Genomic DNA, 20,152 nt, shown 5'->3' on the forward strand with positions numbered 1-20,152 from the left:
CTGACTAATCTGACCCCAGGTCTTCCTGCTCTAGCCACAGGACAGGGTAGCATTTGAATGCTGAGACCACAAGGCAAACACTGTGTGGGCGTCTAGTTAGCCAAGGGGCAAGGGCAATAGATTTTCAATATCCACATGTTGAACTACAACAGACTGTACCAGAGACCCAGGGACTGTGAGCACTCTGAGGGCAAGGATTCTGTTCTGTTCATGTCTGCATCCCTGGCACCAAGCTCCATGCCTGCATGTTAGTAGAAACTCAGTCAGTATTAAATTAGATGTCTGTTGAATGAATTTAGATCTTTTAAAAATCTAAGTCAGAAAATCTTATTCCTCTTCTCAAAACTCTGCAATGGCTTCTTACTTCACTCAGAGTAAAAGTCAAAGCCCTGACAAAGAGGTCTGTCTTTGTTACCTCTTTAACTGCATTTCGTCTTCCTCCAACTCCATTCTCTGCCCCCACACCCTCCTTTCACTAAGTTGTCCATACCAGGCAGCTCCCTTGGGATTGGTTGTTCTTTATGCCCACAGCACACTTACTCTAGATAAAAGTCAAATCCAAATAGATTGTAGGTAAAACAATAAAAAGCCTAGAAACTAACATAGAAAAATATATTCAAGTCCTTATATTAGGCAAAATTTCTCAAACAGGACACAAAAATGGGAAATATGTTAACAATATATATAACGGACAAAGATGTAGTATCTAAGATACATAAAACCCAAAACCCACTGCTGTCTAGTCGATTCTGACTCATAGCGACTGTATAGGACAGAGTAGAACTGTACCATAGAGTTTCCAAGGAGCACCTGGCGGATTCAAACTGCCAACCTCTTGGTTAACAGCTGTAGCACTTAACCACTATGCCACCATGGTTTCCCCAAGATACATAAGGAGCTGCAAATTTGTAAGAAAAAGACTGACAACCTATGAGATAGATATAATTTGACTTTTGTCCTTTGGTCGCTGAGAGAAAACCCTTGGTGTTTAAGTGTCTTCCAGAAGGACTGCAGACCACACAATTAACTAATAGGTTAGATGAGGCAATGATATGACTCTGGGCTGGTAGCTGGCCAGAAAGACCACCTCATGATTATCATCCGATCTAAGGGGAGAGGAACTGCAGTATGTATTATGTAATGAGACTCCCAATAAAAGCTCTGGACACTGAAGCTGCATGGGCTTCCTGGTTGGTGAAAGACATCCATCAAGAGATAAAAGGAAAGGGAGGCAAGCAGAGAGTTGGGGACCTCATATGACCAAGAAAGCAGCACCAGGAGCAGAGCGTGTCCTTTGGACCCAGGGCCACCACCCCTGAGAAGCTCCTTGAGTATGGAAAATTGAAGACAAAGACCTTCCTCCAGAGCCGACAGAGGGAAGAAGCCTTCCCCTGGAGCTGACACCTTCAACTGGGACTTTTAGCCTTTTTTTTACTGTGAGGAAATAAATTTCTCTTTGTTAAAGCCATCCACTTGTGGTATTTCTGTTGTGACAGCACGAGATGACTAAAATAACTAAACCCACTAGTATATGGAAAACCTGCAGAAAATGAAGGGATTATAGTAGACCAGGATTTCCCCTACCATTGTATAATTGTCCCACAGAATGTTAAAATTGCTGTTAAAAAAAAAAAAAAAAAAGCATTCCTGAATTAATAAGTTAGGGTAACACTGAGTTAAATGGATTCTTTTTGGTAACAGGAATTCTCAGAACCTTTAATAAGCTGATATAATTGTGAATTCCCAAGAGTTGGATATAGTATGTAGCATCCCAGATTTAGTTTGTCATGGACATTTCTTTTTAGGCATACTTTTTGGGGAGAGGTTTTTTTTTTTTTTTTAAGAAAAACTCTGGGCAGTTCTCTTATAGTACAGATCTAAAATCTATTCCTGATTCTAACACTCTAATTCTCTTTTCTCTCTTATTATCTGTCATTAGTTTGTAATCTAAACCAGGCTTTCTATACCCCTGAAAAAATTTGAAATAGTGCTTCTATATTTTATGATTCCCAGGACTCACTCTTGCAAATGGACAAGGTCTTTTGTATTAGTGTATGTGTGTGTGTGTGTGTGTGTGTGTGAGGGGAATTTGGATGAATTCCAGTTTGGAGAAGCTACACAATATAGTCTATGTACAATGCACCTGAATGAGTGGGCTTGCTTGTTAAAGTAAAATTTGGTAGATTAGTAAATGAGGGTTCTTTGCTTTTTGTGATCCACACACACACACACACATACACACACACACACACATATATATATATATCACTGGATAAAAGCACATGTGGGGCTGAGTTCTCCTGCATTGATTACCACTAATCTATTCCTTATGTCACTTTCCATTCCTGAGGCATGGTCACTGGAAACAAGATAGGTATGTGCCCGGAATAAGCAGCCTCCCCACCACCTCCCTCCTTTGGAATGCCACGTAATATCTACAGCACATTACATCCTTCTGTGTAATGGAAGTATCCACGCATGGGCAATCGCTGTCTGCAGACGTAATGCACCAAGTGGGAGGTAACGAGAAGTGACTGTCACGCCATCTCTAGGGCCCCGTTTCTCCCGCCACACAATTACACTGTGACCCTAGAGAAACCGAGAAGACTGTAATATTCTCCCCTTTCTGGTCTTAAAATCAGTCCTAGTTTACCAGGGAGAGCTGAAACACAGCATTATTCATTTGATAGTCGAGAGGATGCCTAAGGAAATATATGATTATAATATGGGAGGCAGTACACTCATACACTGTTTCCTCAGGGCTGACTTGGCCTCCCCTGAAAGATCCCAGCAGATGAATGCAGTCCTTTCTGCTTTCCCCTTGTATGTGCGTTTTAGGGTGAGAATTGTTACCTCTTTCATAACAGGAGAGTCTAGGGGGGAGGCTGGTGGGCAGAGCCACATTTCTATTAGAGGAATGTATTTTGATGCTTTAAAAAAAACTCTTTTAAATAATGATGATAAATGCAATGATAGAAGCTCCTGGATGCTACGTTTCACCAATCTTATTTCTGAGTTTCCTTTCACAGAAACCATTCCCGCTGACTTCTTCTTGTGGTTAGAGGGAGATGGCAGGGTTGATGAAAAGGTGGAGGCTTGCCTGCTGAGTCAACTTTTAGAGAGAGGGCATACAGAAAGTGCAAAAAGGTGGAAGCCTTTTAAAATTCCTTTCATTGTCTTCATTTTGCTCTTATAGCTGAGGCTTGCCATGCTCTGAGGGAAGTCTGCCAAGTGCTCACTGAATAGTGGATGGGAACAAGCCGGGCCGCTGTGCTGCCTGGCAGAGAGAAAATAGCAGAGCAGGCTGGCTGCTGGCTGAATGACACCATTTTCCACTCCTCTGTGTCTCTGCCTGCAGGAAGCCCCCAGGTGGCATTAGGGAGAGTTAACGTGTAAATTATGGAGCCTGCTAATTTCTCACCACTTCATTAGGTGACAGTTCAATGGAAGAGCTCTCCCCCCATTCATCTCACGTCTGTGGCACTGAGGCTTCTCATCAGTGAAAGCAGAGTTCAGTTGTGTTGTGTGGATATCTTTGTGACTTTCTGGTTTCACCCCATCGGTGTGTGCTAGTTTATTCTCTGACTCTGCTACTAGCAATTACTTTCTTGGATGTTCCTGCAGCTTCTACCTCAAATCTCTTTTTGGTTCAGACTTGGTTTAGCGTCACCAGGAAAAGGTGGAAATTGCTCCTGGTTCTGTGTCTTTTTTACAGAATAGGCTCAAAGATGTGCCACAAGGGAAGAAAAAAATAAAATAATATCTTACCTTTAAAAGAACTCTCCCCTCAAAGCATAACTAATGGTTAATATTTTTTGAATGCCAGGCAGTTGTTCTAAGCCTATAGAATATAAGTTCTTTACATCCTATTATTATTTCTATTTTATGCACAAGGAACCCCAGGTACAGAGAGATTAAAAGTATAATATGGTCTAGGGCACCTAGCATTTGAATACATGAAGCCTGGCTCCAGAGCCCTCACTTATAAGTACTGTGGCATTTTTGCCTTAATTGATCAACTGCTTAGTTAATTCCTAAATTCAACAAACATTAGTGAAGCATCAACTACGTGTCATTTACCATGCCAGAGTTCCTTAGCTAACAATTCTTTCATTTTTATTTCTGTCAGTCAGAAGGTATTTTGTTGAGCACCCTCTATTTCCCCAGGATAGTGCTCATGTAGTTAGTTACAAGGAAAATATAGGGTGGGACTTTGTCATCAAGAAATTCATAGACAAGTAGAGGAGAGGTTGGCAGACTTTTTTCTATAAAGGCCAAGATAGTAAATATTTTTGGCTTTGAAAATCACATGGTCTCTGTTCTAACAACTGTGAAAGCAACCGTACACAATAAGTAAATGAACAAAGGTGGCTGTGTTCTAATAAAAGTTTATTTACGAAAACAGGCAGTGGCCCGGATTTGGCTTATGGGCCACTTGCTGTACAAGATAAAAGTTCTGAGAGAAACTATGGGACATTAAATAGTGATAGTGTGGCTGAAAGCAGAACTTTGTGGTACTCGCCTGTCCCTGCCTGTGAAGTGTATAAATGAAATAGAGTATCAAGGAGCAAATAGACCTGGGTGCATTTGAGTGATTAGGAAATGGTTTCTAGAGAAGGTGGAATATGACCCCTTTGTCATGGATTGAATTATGTCCCTCCAAAAATGTGTGGGCTGGGCCATGATTCCTGGTTCTATATGATTTTCCTGTATGTTGTAAATCCTGCCTTTATGATGTTAATGAGGGAGAATGGGCGACAGTTGTGTTAGCGAGGCAGGACTCAACCTACAGGATTAGATTGTGCCTTGAAGCAATCTCTTGAGCTATAAAAGATAGAAGCAAGCAGAGAGACAGGGTTACTTCATACCACCAAGAAAGTAGTACCAGGAGCAGAGTGCATCCTTGGGACATGGGGTCCCTGTGACTGAGAAGCTCCTCTACCAGGGGAAGACTGAGGAAAAGGACCTTCCTTCAGAGCTGACAGAGAGAGAAAGCCTTCCCCTGGAGTCGATACCCTGAATTTGGGCTTGTAACCTACTAGACTGTGAGGAAATAAATTTGTTTGTTAAAGCCACCCACTTGTGGTATTTCTGTTATAGCAGCCCTAGATGACTAAGACACCTGCCCTAAAGGATGGGAACTGTCTGATATATACCTCTGAGGAGTTGGGTGGACTTCAGTGACCAGTTCATTGTTCTTATTACTATGTGTGGTAGAGAATATCCATTCCCCCTGCCTTCCATGTTAATAGAATCCCAGTTTTGTTTGGTACCACCACACGTTCAGCTTGAAGCAATGGGTCATCATTGACTAAAGTCGATCTTAACAACTGTGTTCTCCAATTTTTCAGCCTCTTTTTCAGTGAAGGTGGTTCATATGACCCCCCCCCCCAAAAAAAAGAACCTGTTGCCATAGAGTCGATTCCAACTCCTAGTGACCCTATAGGACAGAATAGAACTACCCCATAGAGTTTCCAAGGAGCACCTGGTGGACTCGAACTGCCAGCCTTTTGGTCAGCAGTCATAGCGCTTAACCATTACACCACCTCATATGACCTAGTTCAGATCAATTAGACATAAGGAGATGCTTGCTGGGCAAAATGGGGAGTGGCTCTTGGGAAACCTTTCACTTTCCTAATCAAAGGGGCAGACAAAGCTAGTGCTGCACATCTTTCATGTTTTCCTGGCACAAATGTGGGCATAAAGGCTGGAGCTGGGGCAGTCATCATGGCACCTTGAAGGAGCAAGCCAATATGTTATGAATGGAGAACGGGGAAGAAAAAAGTGAAATTTCTCTAAATGAGCCTTTGATGGCACCATTGAGCAACAACTGCATCAGCACTGGGTTGTCTCCCTCCAGGCTTCTTGTTATAAGAGTTAACTAAATATTTTTATTGCTTATAGTCATTGTTAGTTGAGTTTTTTTTTTCCTGCTTGCCACTGAAAGCATTCTGAGCTAATGAACTAAAGATAAACTAAGAGTTATTTGGACATAGTTAAATAGATCTTTGTGAACTAATGCTTTAGTAATCAATTTTACTACCAATAGCAGAATTTACTAACAGTTATTGGCTGTCCTTATGGTAGAGAGAGAGATGTTCATGAAAAACTTGGAAGTAAAGAAAAGTAAAACAAAGTATAGGAAAAGATATTTCATTCTGAGGACTCAGTCAAAAATGGATCAACACAAAATGGATCAGAGTAGACACATGCAAAGTCACTTAAGAAAGACAGGTTGCCCTATAGGCTTGTGAGTCTTGATTTTAAGTTAATTTGGTAGTATTAATTTCTCTAAGAAAAATACACTGGGCATAAGGAGGGAGGATTGGTCGACCACAAAATATAGAAGAAGAGAAGTCCTAAGCACACTCTCTGTATGAGGCATATTTAGAGGAAAAGTGGCCTGCTAAGCCAACCCTGTATTTGATTAATCAGGTAAATACATTCCTGTTGTGGCAATGGGCAAATCAGGGCACCAGGACCTGAAGACATCTGTGCCCAGTCTGGCAGGTCCCTTCCTTTTCCATCTCTAGCTCCTTCTGGGAAGGCTGACTTAGAGGGAAGATGATCTTACTTACTCTATCTCCAGCTCAGTTGTCTTGTGTATGTGGGGACTCCTTGGGCCCCAAGGGTCCACAGTGGGGGCTCTAGTGATGCTCAACACATGTTCTAACTTCTGTATTTCTCTGATGCGGTCTTCTGATACCAACTTTCCTTTAACTGGACACAATCTTGACCCTGGGAGTAGCTGTATTGTTTTCCTGAAATGCACAAAAAATGAGGCCTCCCTGAATAGGTCCTTAGGTATGGATACGCCCTCAATAGTAACTCTTTCCTTTTTCTCTTCACATTTCACTCTGTAGAAATAAGTACTGTAACAAAGTTTTAGTATCCTACATTCCTTCCTAGATATATAATTTTTGCAGCCACCGGTGTTTGCTAAAAACAATTTCTTCCTTCTCCCTTCAATGTATTCAAGGTCTGTAAAGTCCCTGGGCAGCACAAACTGCTTGTACTCGATTACTAACTTTAAGTTTGGCAGTTCCAACTCACCCAGCTATGCTGCAAAAGAAAGTCCTGGTGATCTGCTTTCATAAGGATTATAGCCAAGAAAACCCTATGGAGCAGTTATACTCCAACACATAAGGTTGCCTTGAGTTGAATTTGCCTCGATGGCAGTGAGTTTGGTTTTGGTTAGAGAGAACAGTTAGTCTCTACTCAGTGTTGGTTGGCTTTACCTGGGCTGTGTGTGTGTTAGGGGTGTCTAGCATTTGTGTGGAGAAAGGATAAGCTTTAGACCAACGGATGGGACCAGAAGTAGGAACACTTGGTGGAGCCTTACGTCTTGGGCTACAGTTGGTTTTGTTCAAAAATTTTCTTTAATGAAACAAGCCTCATCATACTGAGGATTGATTTCTTTCATAAGACCTCAAAAAGTTCTGCAAAGGAAATTAATCCACGGGCAACATTCCCTTTCTTTCCTTGTCTGTCTTCTTTAAACTTTTACATTAATGCTGAAATTTCAGTAATCAGCGGATATGTTTAAAATGATTTCTATGAAATACCAGAAAAAAAATCCCTCCTTCTCTCCTTTTTTTCCTTTAGTCCCTTCCTTTTTTTCTTTAATCTAGTACCTACTTGATAGTTTTCAGAGTTATTTAAGAAAATTAATAAGTAAAGGAAATTATACATTTAATAACATAAGGAAGCTATTGGAAAGAAGGTTTTGTAACATATCCACAAGTGTGTATAGGGCCAGGTTCTAAAAATCCATCACCGCATGATCTGCATTCAGACTACAAGACATAATACTAAAAATAATAGGAGCAAATACTAAGCTGATTTTTATAATCTTGTAAAAGTCACGTAATCATGAATTTCCCCTAGAAACTTTACCCTAGAAAACTAAGCCTGTGTATTGTGCTTTTGTTTTTCATTGCTACCAAAACCAAAACCAAAAAACCAAACCCACTGCCCTAGAGTCGATTCTGACTAATAGCAACCCTATAGGACAGCGTAGAACTGCCCCATTGAGTTTCCAAGGACTGCCTGGTGGATTCAAACTGCTGACCTTTTGGTTAGCAGCCATAGCTCTCAACCACTACACCACCAGGGTTTCCTTCATTGCTACATACGTCACATATTTATCTAAGTCTTATATTTGAGACAAAATAACAAATGTGTCTTTTAAAATATTCTAGGAGAAGCAACTAGACTAGGTTCTTTCCTTCTTAGATTTTTAAGAAAATTGATCCAAAATTAGAAAAGGATTATTTCTAGTTTTTTTTTTTTTTCACTTTTCTTAGTAACCTTCTCCACAATATACTAATGAGGGAAAAAATCAGATTGCAGGAGAATAGTAGCCTAATTCTATTTAAATATTCTTCTAGATCTCTTAAAGCATGTATACCAAGAAGATAGTAGTGGTTTTGTCTGGGTAATTGCCTCCCTCTAGAAGTTGGAATTTATAAAAGTAAAGCAAAACTGGAAGCACATTCCTAATTCCAACATCTCCCCGTTTCCTGACCCCAGTGGACATAGTAGACCTGCTCCATAGGGTTTCCAAGGAGTGGCTGGTGGATTTGAGTTGCTGAGCTTTTACTTAGCAGCTGAGCTCTTAACCAGTGCACCACCAGGGCTCCAAGAAGTTGGAATAAGTCACCGGGTGGCGTAAATGGTTTGCCATCGGCTGCTAACCTAAAGGTTGGTGGTTCAAGCCCTCTCAGTGGCGCCACAGAAGGAAGGCCTAACGATCTGTTTCTGGGAAGATCACAGCCGAGGAAACCACAGGGAGCACAGTTCTATCCTCTAACACGTGGGGTCGCAACGAGTCCGAATCCACCTGACAGCGCCAGGAAGCGGGAAGATGTTGGCATCAGGAATGTGTTTCTTCTTTTGCTAACTTTGATAGCTTTTCTATAGAAAATGTATAAAACCCCTTGGCAATCGAGTCAATTCCGACTCATAGCAGCTCTACAGGACAGAGTAGAACATTCTCCACATGGTTTCCAAGGAGCGGCTGGTGGATTCAAACTGCCCACCTTTTGGTTAGCAGCCGAGTTCTTAACCACTGGGCTACCAGGGCTCCGGAAAATATATAGACGGAAAAAAAATTAAAATGATACCAACAGAAACCAATTTTATTTTTAACACAAGCTTCTTCTCTGTCTTATGTTATTTTCCTCTGATTGTTTTTCATTTTACTTTCTAAGCTCACTTGTTACCAGTTTTCTGTCCTACATTGTTGTTTTTCTTTTGTTTTATAAACTCTGCCTTTCTACACATTTCTCATGTTAATGTAGCTGTAGTATTATATTGTAAGTATGAAGTATGTCCTTGAAGTTTGAGTCTTATGTTACAGAGTTTCACCCAACTGTGTTCTTCACTCATTCACTCACTCATTTATTCATTCTATAAATGCCACTAAGTGGCTATTATAGGCCACCCTCTGTTCTAAGTACTATAGGATTAGGAGAGATAAACATGAGAAACTTTGTGTTCTTCTTTCTTAAACCAAAAGAAAGAACCAAACCCACTGCCGTCAAGTCAATTCCGACTAATAGCGACCCTGTAGGACAGAGTAGAACTGCCCTGTAGAGTTTCCAAAGAGCACCTGGTGGATTTGAACTGCCCACCTTTTGGTTAGCAGCTGTAGCACTTAACTACTATGCCACCAGGGTTCTTTCTTACCCACTCTCTTTTAGGCTGTCAGACTTCTACTCATTCTGTAAGCCTCAATGTAAATGCTATTTCCTCCATGAAACCTGAAGTGACCAACTCAATGAACTATTCCCTCGCTCCTCTACATTACACCATCATTTCTAGTTCTCTTTGGTTATTTTCGTATTTGATTGTATATTGTATTTATTGTTACATATTCGATGGCACTAGTTTTTTTTTTTTTTTTTTTTTTTTTATTCTTATCTAGACTGTGGTTTCCTTTAGGGAAGCTACTGTGTTATTAATATTTCCTTAGTGTCCAGCCCAGTGTTGCTCCTTTAAGCAGCCATGCCCATATCCACCGGAAGGGCCATAGACCGCATAAATGCATGCTCTCAGTGGATAATGTCCTGAGCCAGGCAACCTGAACTGTATCTTGGCACACCTTATCCTAAAATGCATTCAGTTCTCTGGGATTGAATGCTACTTCTTCTTGTCCTTTCTTACCTTCTCCCCATTCCTTGGGTATGTCTCACACCTTTGGTTTTTCTCAACCATCGCAGCTCTGTCTCTTCCCCAACTTTTTTGCTTTGACAGGGCTTCTGCTGAGAGGCTCAGACTCTGGAAAAACACCGAAAGATGGGTTATATCTTACAGTTAGCAAGTACTCTATTAATAATCTATTAATAAATAAATGAATTGACATGTGAGGGTTCAGAGGAAACATACATTCAAAAAATTTATGCCTGTTATAGTAAGTTTGGGGTGAAAAACCACAGACAGTAGTATCTTTGGCTGCTATTTATTGTAGTGTGGGAAGTGGGAAGATACACAAATATACATTTGAAAATGCAGTTGTGACACATGAGGCCCTTATTCACCCGGTACCCCAATCCTTTAGCATCACCATTCTTGCAGACACAGTTCCAGTTGCTGTTGAATCGATTTCAACTTGTGGGAGTCCATGTGTGTAAGACTAGAACTGTGCTCCATTGGGTTTTCAGTGGCTGTTATCTTTTAGAAGTAGATCACTAGACCTTTCTTCTGAGGCATCTCTAGGTGAACTCGAACCTTCAACGTTGTGGTTAGCAGCTGAATATGTTAATGGTTTGCACCACCCAGGGACTCTATTGGCATGGTAACCCTCTTTAAATTCGGGAGACAATAAGGAAAATAAGAAAAATGTAACTCTTTTTGAATTTAACTTAGAGTAGGAAATTGTGGCAATTTCTGGAATGTCAAGAGTAAAAATAAGAATGGAAGAATTAATCCTGCTAGCCCAGAATGAGAAGCTGTCACCACCAAAGCTGTAACTTTTTAAATGAATGTAACACCTCAGAAAACTCTTAGAACCGTGCCAAGTATTTACATGTTCTATCTGAATGTGGCATCTAACAGCAAGTGGTTTTGATCGTGAAGCACACCATCTGTGTGATTACCCACCCCTTGCTAGAGTACTCTGAACTCAGCAGTTGTACAACAGATGCATTTAAATATACAGTATTCCTCCTTGCATAGTTCAGAATGGGTGTTAGGAACTGAGGGAAAACAACCAGCTTCCTTGAAAACTCAGACTTTATGTAACATCTTTCCAGACACCCACCATAACCACACTATATGCAATCCTAGAAGAAGACAATATTATAATAGTTTTACGGATAGCATAATAGGTCAACCTAACCCAGAACTACAGAAGTTGCCCTTAGAATCATTAATGAGTCAGTCAATCCGAAAGGTGAAACCAGATTACTGGTTTGGTTTGGTTCTAATTCAAGTGGAAGTCTATTTAGCTGTGGAAAAAATAAGTCTACAGAAGCTAGACTATAAGCACTCCAGATAGCTGAGTAAAAATAGTTTCACTATAATTTATTACTACCATATCAGTAGATGGAGCACTGGTGGGTCAGTGGTTAAAGAGCTTGATTGCTAACCAAAAGGTCGGCTGTGCGAATCTACCAGCTGCTCCTTGGAAACCCTATGAGGCAGTTCTACTCTGTCCTATAGGATTACTGTTGTTGTTAGGTGCCGTCAAGTCAGTTCCAACTCATAGTGACCCCATGCACAACAGAGTGAAACTCTGCCCTGTCCTGCGCCATCCTTAAAATCGTTGTTATGCTTCAGCTCATTGTTGCAGCCACTGTGTCAGTCTACCTCGTTGAGGGTCTTCCTCTTTTCCACTGACCCTGTAGTTTGCCAAGCATGATGTCCTTCTCCAGGGACTGATCCCTCCTGACAACATGGCGGCAATGGGTTTCGGTTTTTTAAATTAGTAGATGTGTCTTTTTGGAAAAATAACACAAGAATAGATAGTTTTTAATAAAATATGATATCATGAATGAAGGGTTGAAATCCATCGTTATCATTTGTCTTTCGTGTTTTTAAAGACTCCATAGACATTCACCAGGGTATTTTACTTGGGGATTAGTTCATCTTCATTACAGGAATGAGATCTGAAGTGGCATCTACCAACTAACACCAACCAAACCCACTGCCGTCGAGGTGATTCCAACTCATAGGGACCCTATAGGACAGGGTAGAACTGCCCCATACGGTTTCCAAGGATCACCTGGTGGATTCGAACTGCCAGCCTTTTGGGTTGCATCTACCAGAATATGCATATTAGTAAAGGCTGTTAAGCTCTTCTGAATATTGTCCTCTCTTGGTTCAATTGATTTGACATCATACTCTTTCATGTTGACCATAAAGCATGCTGATGAGGAATGGACATTCTTTACATAAATGGGAGAACTCTTCCCATTTCACGCATAAGTCCTTGCCTATCTTCACCAGGGGTGGTGGTACATGGGAGCCAGGGGTATGATCAACATCTAAAGATAGCATACTCCAGAATAAAGTGATTATAACCTGAAAAGTTAGAGAAGTCACAGCATAGACAAAAGATGTACTATTCCACATTTACGTGAAAAAAAAAAAATTGAACAAATTCATCATGACTTGTAAATGAATGATAGGTCACTAGGCAGTGCAAATGGTTTGTGCTCAACTACTAACCGGAAGATTGGCAATTTGAACCCACCCAGTAACACTGCAAAAAATAACACTGCAAAAAAATAGTCTGGCGATCTGGTTCCGTGAAGATTATAGCTAAGAAAACCCTATGGAACAGTTCTACTGTGTAGCACATGGGGTCACAATTGGTCTGGATCACCTGAACGCCCATGGATTTTTTGTTTGTTTGTTTTAGAAAATAAGTTATCATTAACATCATCCTGCAAACTCTGAGTAAGACTTACATTGTGGTCTTCATCAGGAAACACAGTAGGAACCTTTTAGAGAGTCATTGGAGGCCAGTATTCATGGGTGGGCTGATGGCTGATGAAGTGTCACGAATGATATTGTAACTAGCGCTGTTGTTGTCGTGTTCCATTGAGTCCTTTACGACTCACAGTGACCCCATCTGACAAAGTAGAACTGCCCCATAGAGTTTTCTTGGCTGTAATATTCATGGAGGCAGACCACCAGGTCTTTTCTCCTGTGGAGCCACTGGGTGGGTTTGAGCTGCCAGCTTTTCACTTAGCACCACCAGAGCTTGTAACTAGACAAATGCTATTAGGAAACTGTAGCATTTGTAGATCTGTATTATTTCAATAGAAACAGTTTCTGAACAGTTTTGTCATCGTGAGTCATAACAGCATTGCTAAGTTTCTCACTCAGGGGAAAAATAAGGAAAACATGATATTTTTAAACTCAAATTAGGTCAGGAACTGACAGCAATTACTGTATTGTCAAGAGTAAAAATATGAAATGGGAAATTAATCCTGTTAGGAGTTGTTGCCATGATGAGATAGTTCCTGACCCTGAACAGGAAGAGATGGTACCTGGACACTACAAAGATTCTTCACCTGACCTGATTGGACAATAAATACGTACGTTACTCTTCTCTACCCAGTATTTTAAATCTTCATCAATAAGTCATTATACCATAATGTACCTAAGGATTTGTTTAAGAAATTTTAAAATCAGATTGCGTATATAGACAGAAATCCTGCAAAAGAAAATTTGCCCAGGACATCACCTAGAGGTGACCCTGGCCTGGAAAGCCAGGTTATGGGCTTTGAACTGTGTTTGGTAGTCAACAGGTAAACACTGAAAAAAAAATATAGCACGATAGAATTTTATTTCAGAATTTTAATATGCAGAGGTGATATATGTGATCATATGTAAGATGAGATAAAAAAAAGTTGCCATCAAGTTGACTCCAACTCATGGCAGCCCAGTGAGCTCCCCAGGGTTTTTGCAGTGCCGTAGATCACATTTGTGTGGCCTTCCTCACCATGTCTTGTAACTCCTACCCAAGTGATTGGGCAGGACTGTGCGAATGGAGTAATTGTGGCCCACCAAGGGGATTGGCCAGTTTTGTTGTCCTACTGGGCTTGAAATGAGGCATCCCAGGGAGGGAAAGAGAGGATCCAACTACCAACAAGGAGTAACAGCCAGGAGCAAAGGGCGTGTCCTTTGGACCTGGAATCCCTGCGCTGAGAAGCTCCTAGACCCAGGAGACAGAGGGAGAGCTGTAACACAAGACAGCAGGAGAGACTGGCAGGAGATGGCACAGTGGACGTCCCAGCCCACAGAGTGAGAAAGCTAAGTGCCTTTGTGCCGAGGCTTTCTGGCAGACTGGGGTGTCTCTGGACACCTATCAGCAGAGATAAGGGCTTTGTAACACTTGTCTGAGCAGGGCAGAGGCCGATGGCCAGGGAGAGGTCTGCCTGTGAACAAGGCTAGGGAACGGCTGTCCTGATGGAAGAACTGTATCCTAAGTTTTCCTGAACCTGAATTGTAACCCGTTGTTGTTGTTGCTGTTAGGTGAAGTCGAGTTTGTTCTGACTCATACTGACCCTGTGTACCACAGAACGAAACACTACCCAATCCTGTGCCATGCTCATAATCCTTGTTTTACTTGAGCCCATAGTTGCAGCTACTGTGTCAGTCCATCTCATTGAGGATCTTCCTCTTTTCCACTGACCCTGTACCTTACCAAGCATGATGTCCTTCTCCAGGGACTGATCCCTCCTGACAATATGTCCAAAGTATATAAGATGCAGTCTCACCATTATTGCTTTTATGGAGCGCTCTGGTTGTACTTCTTTCAAGACAGGTTTGTTTGTTCTTTTGGCATTCCAGGGTATATTCGATATTCTTCACCAACACCACAATTCAGTGGTGTCAGTTCTTATTCTTGGCCTTCCTTATTCTTTGTCCAGCTTTTGCATGCACAGGATGTGATTGAATATACCATGGCTTAGGTCAGGCGCACATTAGTCTTCAAGGTGACTTCTTTGCTTTTCAACACTTTAAAGAGGTCTTTTGCAGCAGATTTACCCAGTGAAATACATTGCTTGATTTCTTGACTGCTGCTTCCATGGGTGCTGATTGTGGATCCAAATAAAATGAAATCCTTGACAACTTATCTTTTCTCCATTTATCATGATGTGGCTTATTGGTCCAGTTGTGAGGATTTTTGTTTTCTTCTCTTATGTTGTAGTGTAATCCATACTGAAGGCTGTGGTCTTTGATTGTCATCAGTAAGTGCTTCAAGTCCTCTTCACTTTCAGCAAGCAAGGTTGTGTCATCTGCATAATACATGTTGTTAATGAGTCTTCCTCCAATCCCGATGCCCCATTCTTCATATAGTCCAGCTTCTTGGATTATTTGCTCAGCATACAGATTGAATAGGTTTGGTGAAAGGATACAACCCTGATACACACCTTTCCTGACTTTAAACCAATCAGTATCCCCTTGTTCTGTCTGAACAACTGCCTCTTGATCCATGTAAAGATTCCTCATGAGCACAATTAAGTGTTCTGGAATTCCCATTCTTCACAATGTTATCCATAATCTGTTATGATCCACACAGTCAAATGCCTTTGCATAGTCAATAAAACAGAGGTAAACATCTTTCTGGTATTCTCTGCTTTCATCCAGGACCCATCTGGCATCAGCAGTGATATTTGTGGTTCCACACTCTCTTCTAAATTTGGCTTGCATTTCGATATACAGCTGCAGCCACTTTTGTGTGATCTTCAGCAGAATTTTGCTTGCATGTAGTACTAATGATATTTTTGGATAATTTCTGCATTTGGTGGGATCACCTGTCTTGGGAATAGGCATAAATACGGATCGCTTCCAGTTGGTTGGCCAGGTAGCTGTCTTCAAGTTTCTTGGCATAGATGAGTGAGCACTTCCAATGCTGCATCCATTTGTTGAAACATCTCAGTTGATATTCTATCAATTCCTGGAGCCTTGTTTTTCGCCAGTGCCTTCAGTGAAGCTTGGACTTCTTCCTTCAGTACCATTGTTTTCATATGTTAGCCCTTGAAATGGTTGAACTTTGACAAATTCTTTTTGGTATAATGACTCTGTGTGTTCCTTCCATTTTCTTTTGATGCTTCCTGCATCGTTTAATATTTTCCCCATAGAACCCTTCAGTACTGCAACTCAAGGCTTGAATTTTTTCTTCAGTTCTTTCAGCTTGAGAAATGCCGAGCATATTTTTCCCTTTTAGTTTCCTATCTCCAGCACTTTGCACATGTCATTATAATACTTGGTTCTTCAGCTGCCCTTTGAAATCTTCTGTTTAGTTCTTTTACTTCATTATTTCTTCCTTTTGCTTTAGCTACTCTACGTTCAAGGGCAAGTTTCAGAGTCTCTTCTGACATGTTTTGGTCTTTTCTTTGTTTCCTCTCTTTTTAATGACCTTTTGCTTTCTTCATGTGTGATGTCCTTGATGTCATTCCACAATTTATCTGGACTTCAGTCATTAGTGTTCAATGCTTCAAATCTATACTTGAGATAATCTCTAAATTCAGATGGGATATACTCAAGGTTGTACTTTGGCTTTCATGGACTTACTCTAATTTTCTTCAGTTTTAACTTGAACTTGCATATGAGCGATTGATGGTCTGTTCCATAGTCAGCCCCTGGCCTTGTTCTGACTGATAATATTGAGCTTTTCCATCATCTCTTTCCACAGATGTAGTCGATTTGATTCCTCTGGTGATGTCCATGTGTATAGTTGCTGTTTATGTTGGTGAAAGAAGGTATTTGCAATAAAGAAGTCGTTGGTCTTGCAGAATTCTGTCATGCTATCTCTGGCATCGTTTCTATCATCAAAGCCATATTTTCCAACTACTGATCCTTCTTTGTTTCTAACTTTTACTTTCCAATCACCAGTAATTATCAATGCATCCTGATTCCATGTTCGATCAATGTCAGACTGCAGAAGCTGGTAAAAATGTTCAATTTCTTCATCTTTGGCCTTAGTGGTTGGTGTGTAAATTTGAATTATAGTTGTATTAACTGGTCTTTCTTATAGGCGTATGGATATTATCCTTTCACTGACAGCATTGTACTTCAGGATATACCTTTAAATGTTCTTTTTGGCGATAAATGCAACTGCATTCCGCTTTGAGTAGTCATTCCCAGCATAGTAGACCATATGATTGTATGATTCAAAATGGCCAGAGTCCATTTCAGCTCATTAATGCCTAGGATATCGATGTTCTTGTGCTCCATTTCATTTGTGACGCTTTCTCATTTTCCTAGATTCATACTTCTTATGTTGCACTTTCTGATTATAAATGGATGTTTGCAACTGTTTCTTCTCATTTCTAGTCGTGCCACATCAGTAAACGAAGGTCCCAAAAGCTTGACTTCCATCTACATCATTAAGGTGGACTGTACTTTGAGGAGGCAGCACTTCCCCAGTTGTCTTTTGAGTGCCTTCCAACCTGGGGGGCTCATCTTCCAGCACTATATCAGACAATGTTCCGCTGCTATTCATAAGGTTTTCACTGGCTAAATCTTTTCAAAAGTACACTGCTGGGTCCTTCTTCCTAGTCTGTCTTAGCCTGGAAGCTCAGCTGAAACCTACCTGCCATGGGTGACCCTGCTGGTAGCTGAATACTGGTGGCATAGCTTCCAGCATCACAGCAACACACAAGCTCCCACAGTACGACAAACTGACAGACACGTGGGGGTGTCACCTGTTACTTCCCTAATAAACCCCATAATTGTGAGTGTTTTCTGTGAGTTCTTTGTGGCCGTTGCAGTGAATTATTGAACCCAGCACAGAAGTAGGGAGTGCCATGGGAGGGACAATTAGTGTTGGAATTGGTAAAGATGGTGGAGAGAAGAGGCATGTCTAACCTCTGCCTCATAGGAATCAGGCTTGGGCTACTGATCTTGATTCTTCTCCCCCTCCCCCCCCGGCCCTTGTGAAGTTAGAGGAGGTCAGACATCATCCCCACACAGTTTTTTACAGTTTTCGATGGCTGATTTTTCCAATGTGGTTTGCCAGGCCTCTCTTCTGAGATCCCTTTGGATGACTTGAACCTCCAGCTTTTAAAAAAAAATATTTTTACTGTGATTTAGGTGAAAGTTTACAGAGGAAATTAGTTTCTCATTAAACAATTAATATGCATGTTGTTTTGTGACATTGGTTGCCAACTCCTTGATGTGTCAACACTCTCCCCTTCTTGACCTCAGGTTCCCCATTTCCATTCATCCAGTTTTCCTTTCTCTTCCTGCCTTCTTGTCTTTGCTTTTGGGCTGTTTTGCCCATTTAGTCTCATATATATGGTTGAACTACATGTGTTATTGTTTGTTTTATAGGCCTGTTTAATCTTTTGCTGAGGGTGAGCTTCAGGAGTGACTTCGGAACTAAGTTAAAAGGGTATCCGGGGGCCATACTCTCAGAGTTTTTCCAGTCTGTCAGACCAGTAAGTCTGGTGTTTTCATAAGCTTGAATTTTGTCCTATATTTTTCTCCAGTTCTATCTGGGACCTTCTATTGTGATCCCTGTCACTGCAGTCTGTGGTGGTAGCTGGGCAGCATCTAGTTATGCTGGACTCAATCTGGTGGAGGCTGTAGCAGTTGTGGTCCATTAGTCCCTTGGACTAACCTTACCCTTGTGTCTTTGGTTTTACTTCATGTTCCTTGCTCTAGATGGGGTGGGACCAGTAGATGTATCTTAGATGGCCACTCACAAGCTTTTAATACCACAGATGCTACTCACCAAAGTAGGTTGTAGAACATTTTCTTTATAAGATATGTCATGCTAATTGAGCTAGAAGTCCCCTGAGGCCATGGTTCCCAGCCTTCAGCCCAGTAACTCCAACCCTCAGGAAGTTTGGATGTGTCTATGAAGCTTCTGGTGGCGTAGTGGTTAAGTGCTACGGCTGCTAACCAAAAGGTTGGCTGTCCGAAATGAGCAGGTGCTCCTTGGAAACTCTATGGGGCAGTTCTACCCTGTCCTATAGGGTCACTATGAGTCAGAATCGACTCGAGAGCAATGGGTTTGGTTTGGTTTGGTTTGGTTTTGGTATGAAGCTTCTATGACTTTGCCTTGGTCACAGTGTGCTGACTTCCCTGGTACTGTGTACTATCTTACCCTTACCAAAGTTACCATGTATCCATTGTCTATTTAGTGTTTTTCTTTCCCCTCCCTCATAACCATCAAAGATTGTTTCTTTCTGTATGTAAACCTGTCCATGAGTTTTTATAATAGTGGTCTCATACAGTATTTGTCCTTTTGTGATTGGTTATTTCACTCAGCATAATGCCCTCCAAATTCATCTATGCTGTGAGATGTTTTGCAAATTCATCTTTGTTCTTTGCTGTGTAGTATTCCATTGTGTGTATGTGCCATAATTTGTTTATCCATTCATCTTTTGAGGGGCTCTTAAGTTATTTCCATCTTTTTGCAATTGTGAATAATGCTGTAGAGAACATGGGTGTGCATATGTCCATTCATGTGATAGTTCTTATTTAAGATATATTCCTAGTAGTGGAATAGCTGAATCATATGGTATCTCTATTTCTAGCTTTTTGAGGAAGCACCATATCATTTTCCAAAATGGTTGCACCATTTTGCATTCCCACTAGTAGTGCGTAAGAGTTCCAATCTCCCTGTAGCCTGTCCAAAATTTGTTATTTTCTTTTTTTTTTTTGATCAGTGCCAGGAATGTTGGAGTGAGATGGTATCTCATTGTAGTTTTTGACTTGCATTTCTCTAATGGCTAGTGATCGCGTGCATTTCCTCATGTGTCTGTTAGCAACCTGAATGTCTTTGGTGAATTGCCTGTTCATATCTTTTGCCCATTTTGTCTTTTTTTGTATAAGTGTTGGATTTCCCTATAAATTTCAGAGATTAGATCTTTGTCAGATATATCGTAGCCAAAAGTTTTTTTTCCCGGTCTGTAGGTTGTCTTTTTACTCTTTTGGCAAAGTCTTTTGGTGAGTGTAAGTGTTTAATTTTTAGAAGACCCCAGTTATCTAGCTTATCTTCTGGTGTATGTGTACTATTAATTATGGTTTGTATCCTATTTATGCTGTATATTAGGGCTTCTAGCATTGGCCCTATTTTTTCTTCCATGATGTTTATAGTTTTTGGTTTTATATTTAGGTCTTTGATCCATTTTGAATTTGTTTTTGTGTATGGTGTGAGGTATGGGTCCTGTTTCATTTTTTT

This window comes from Loxodonta africana, chromosome 5, assembly GCF_030014295.1.
Source record: "Loxodonta africana isolate mLoxAfr1 chromosome 5, mLoxAfr1.hap2, whole genome shotgun sequence".
NCBI classification, from domain to species: Eukaryota; Metazoa; Chordata; class Mammalia; order Proboscidea; family Elephantidae; genus Loxodonta; species Loxodonta africana.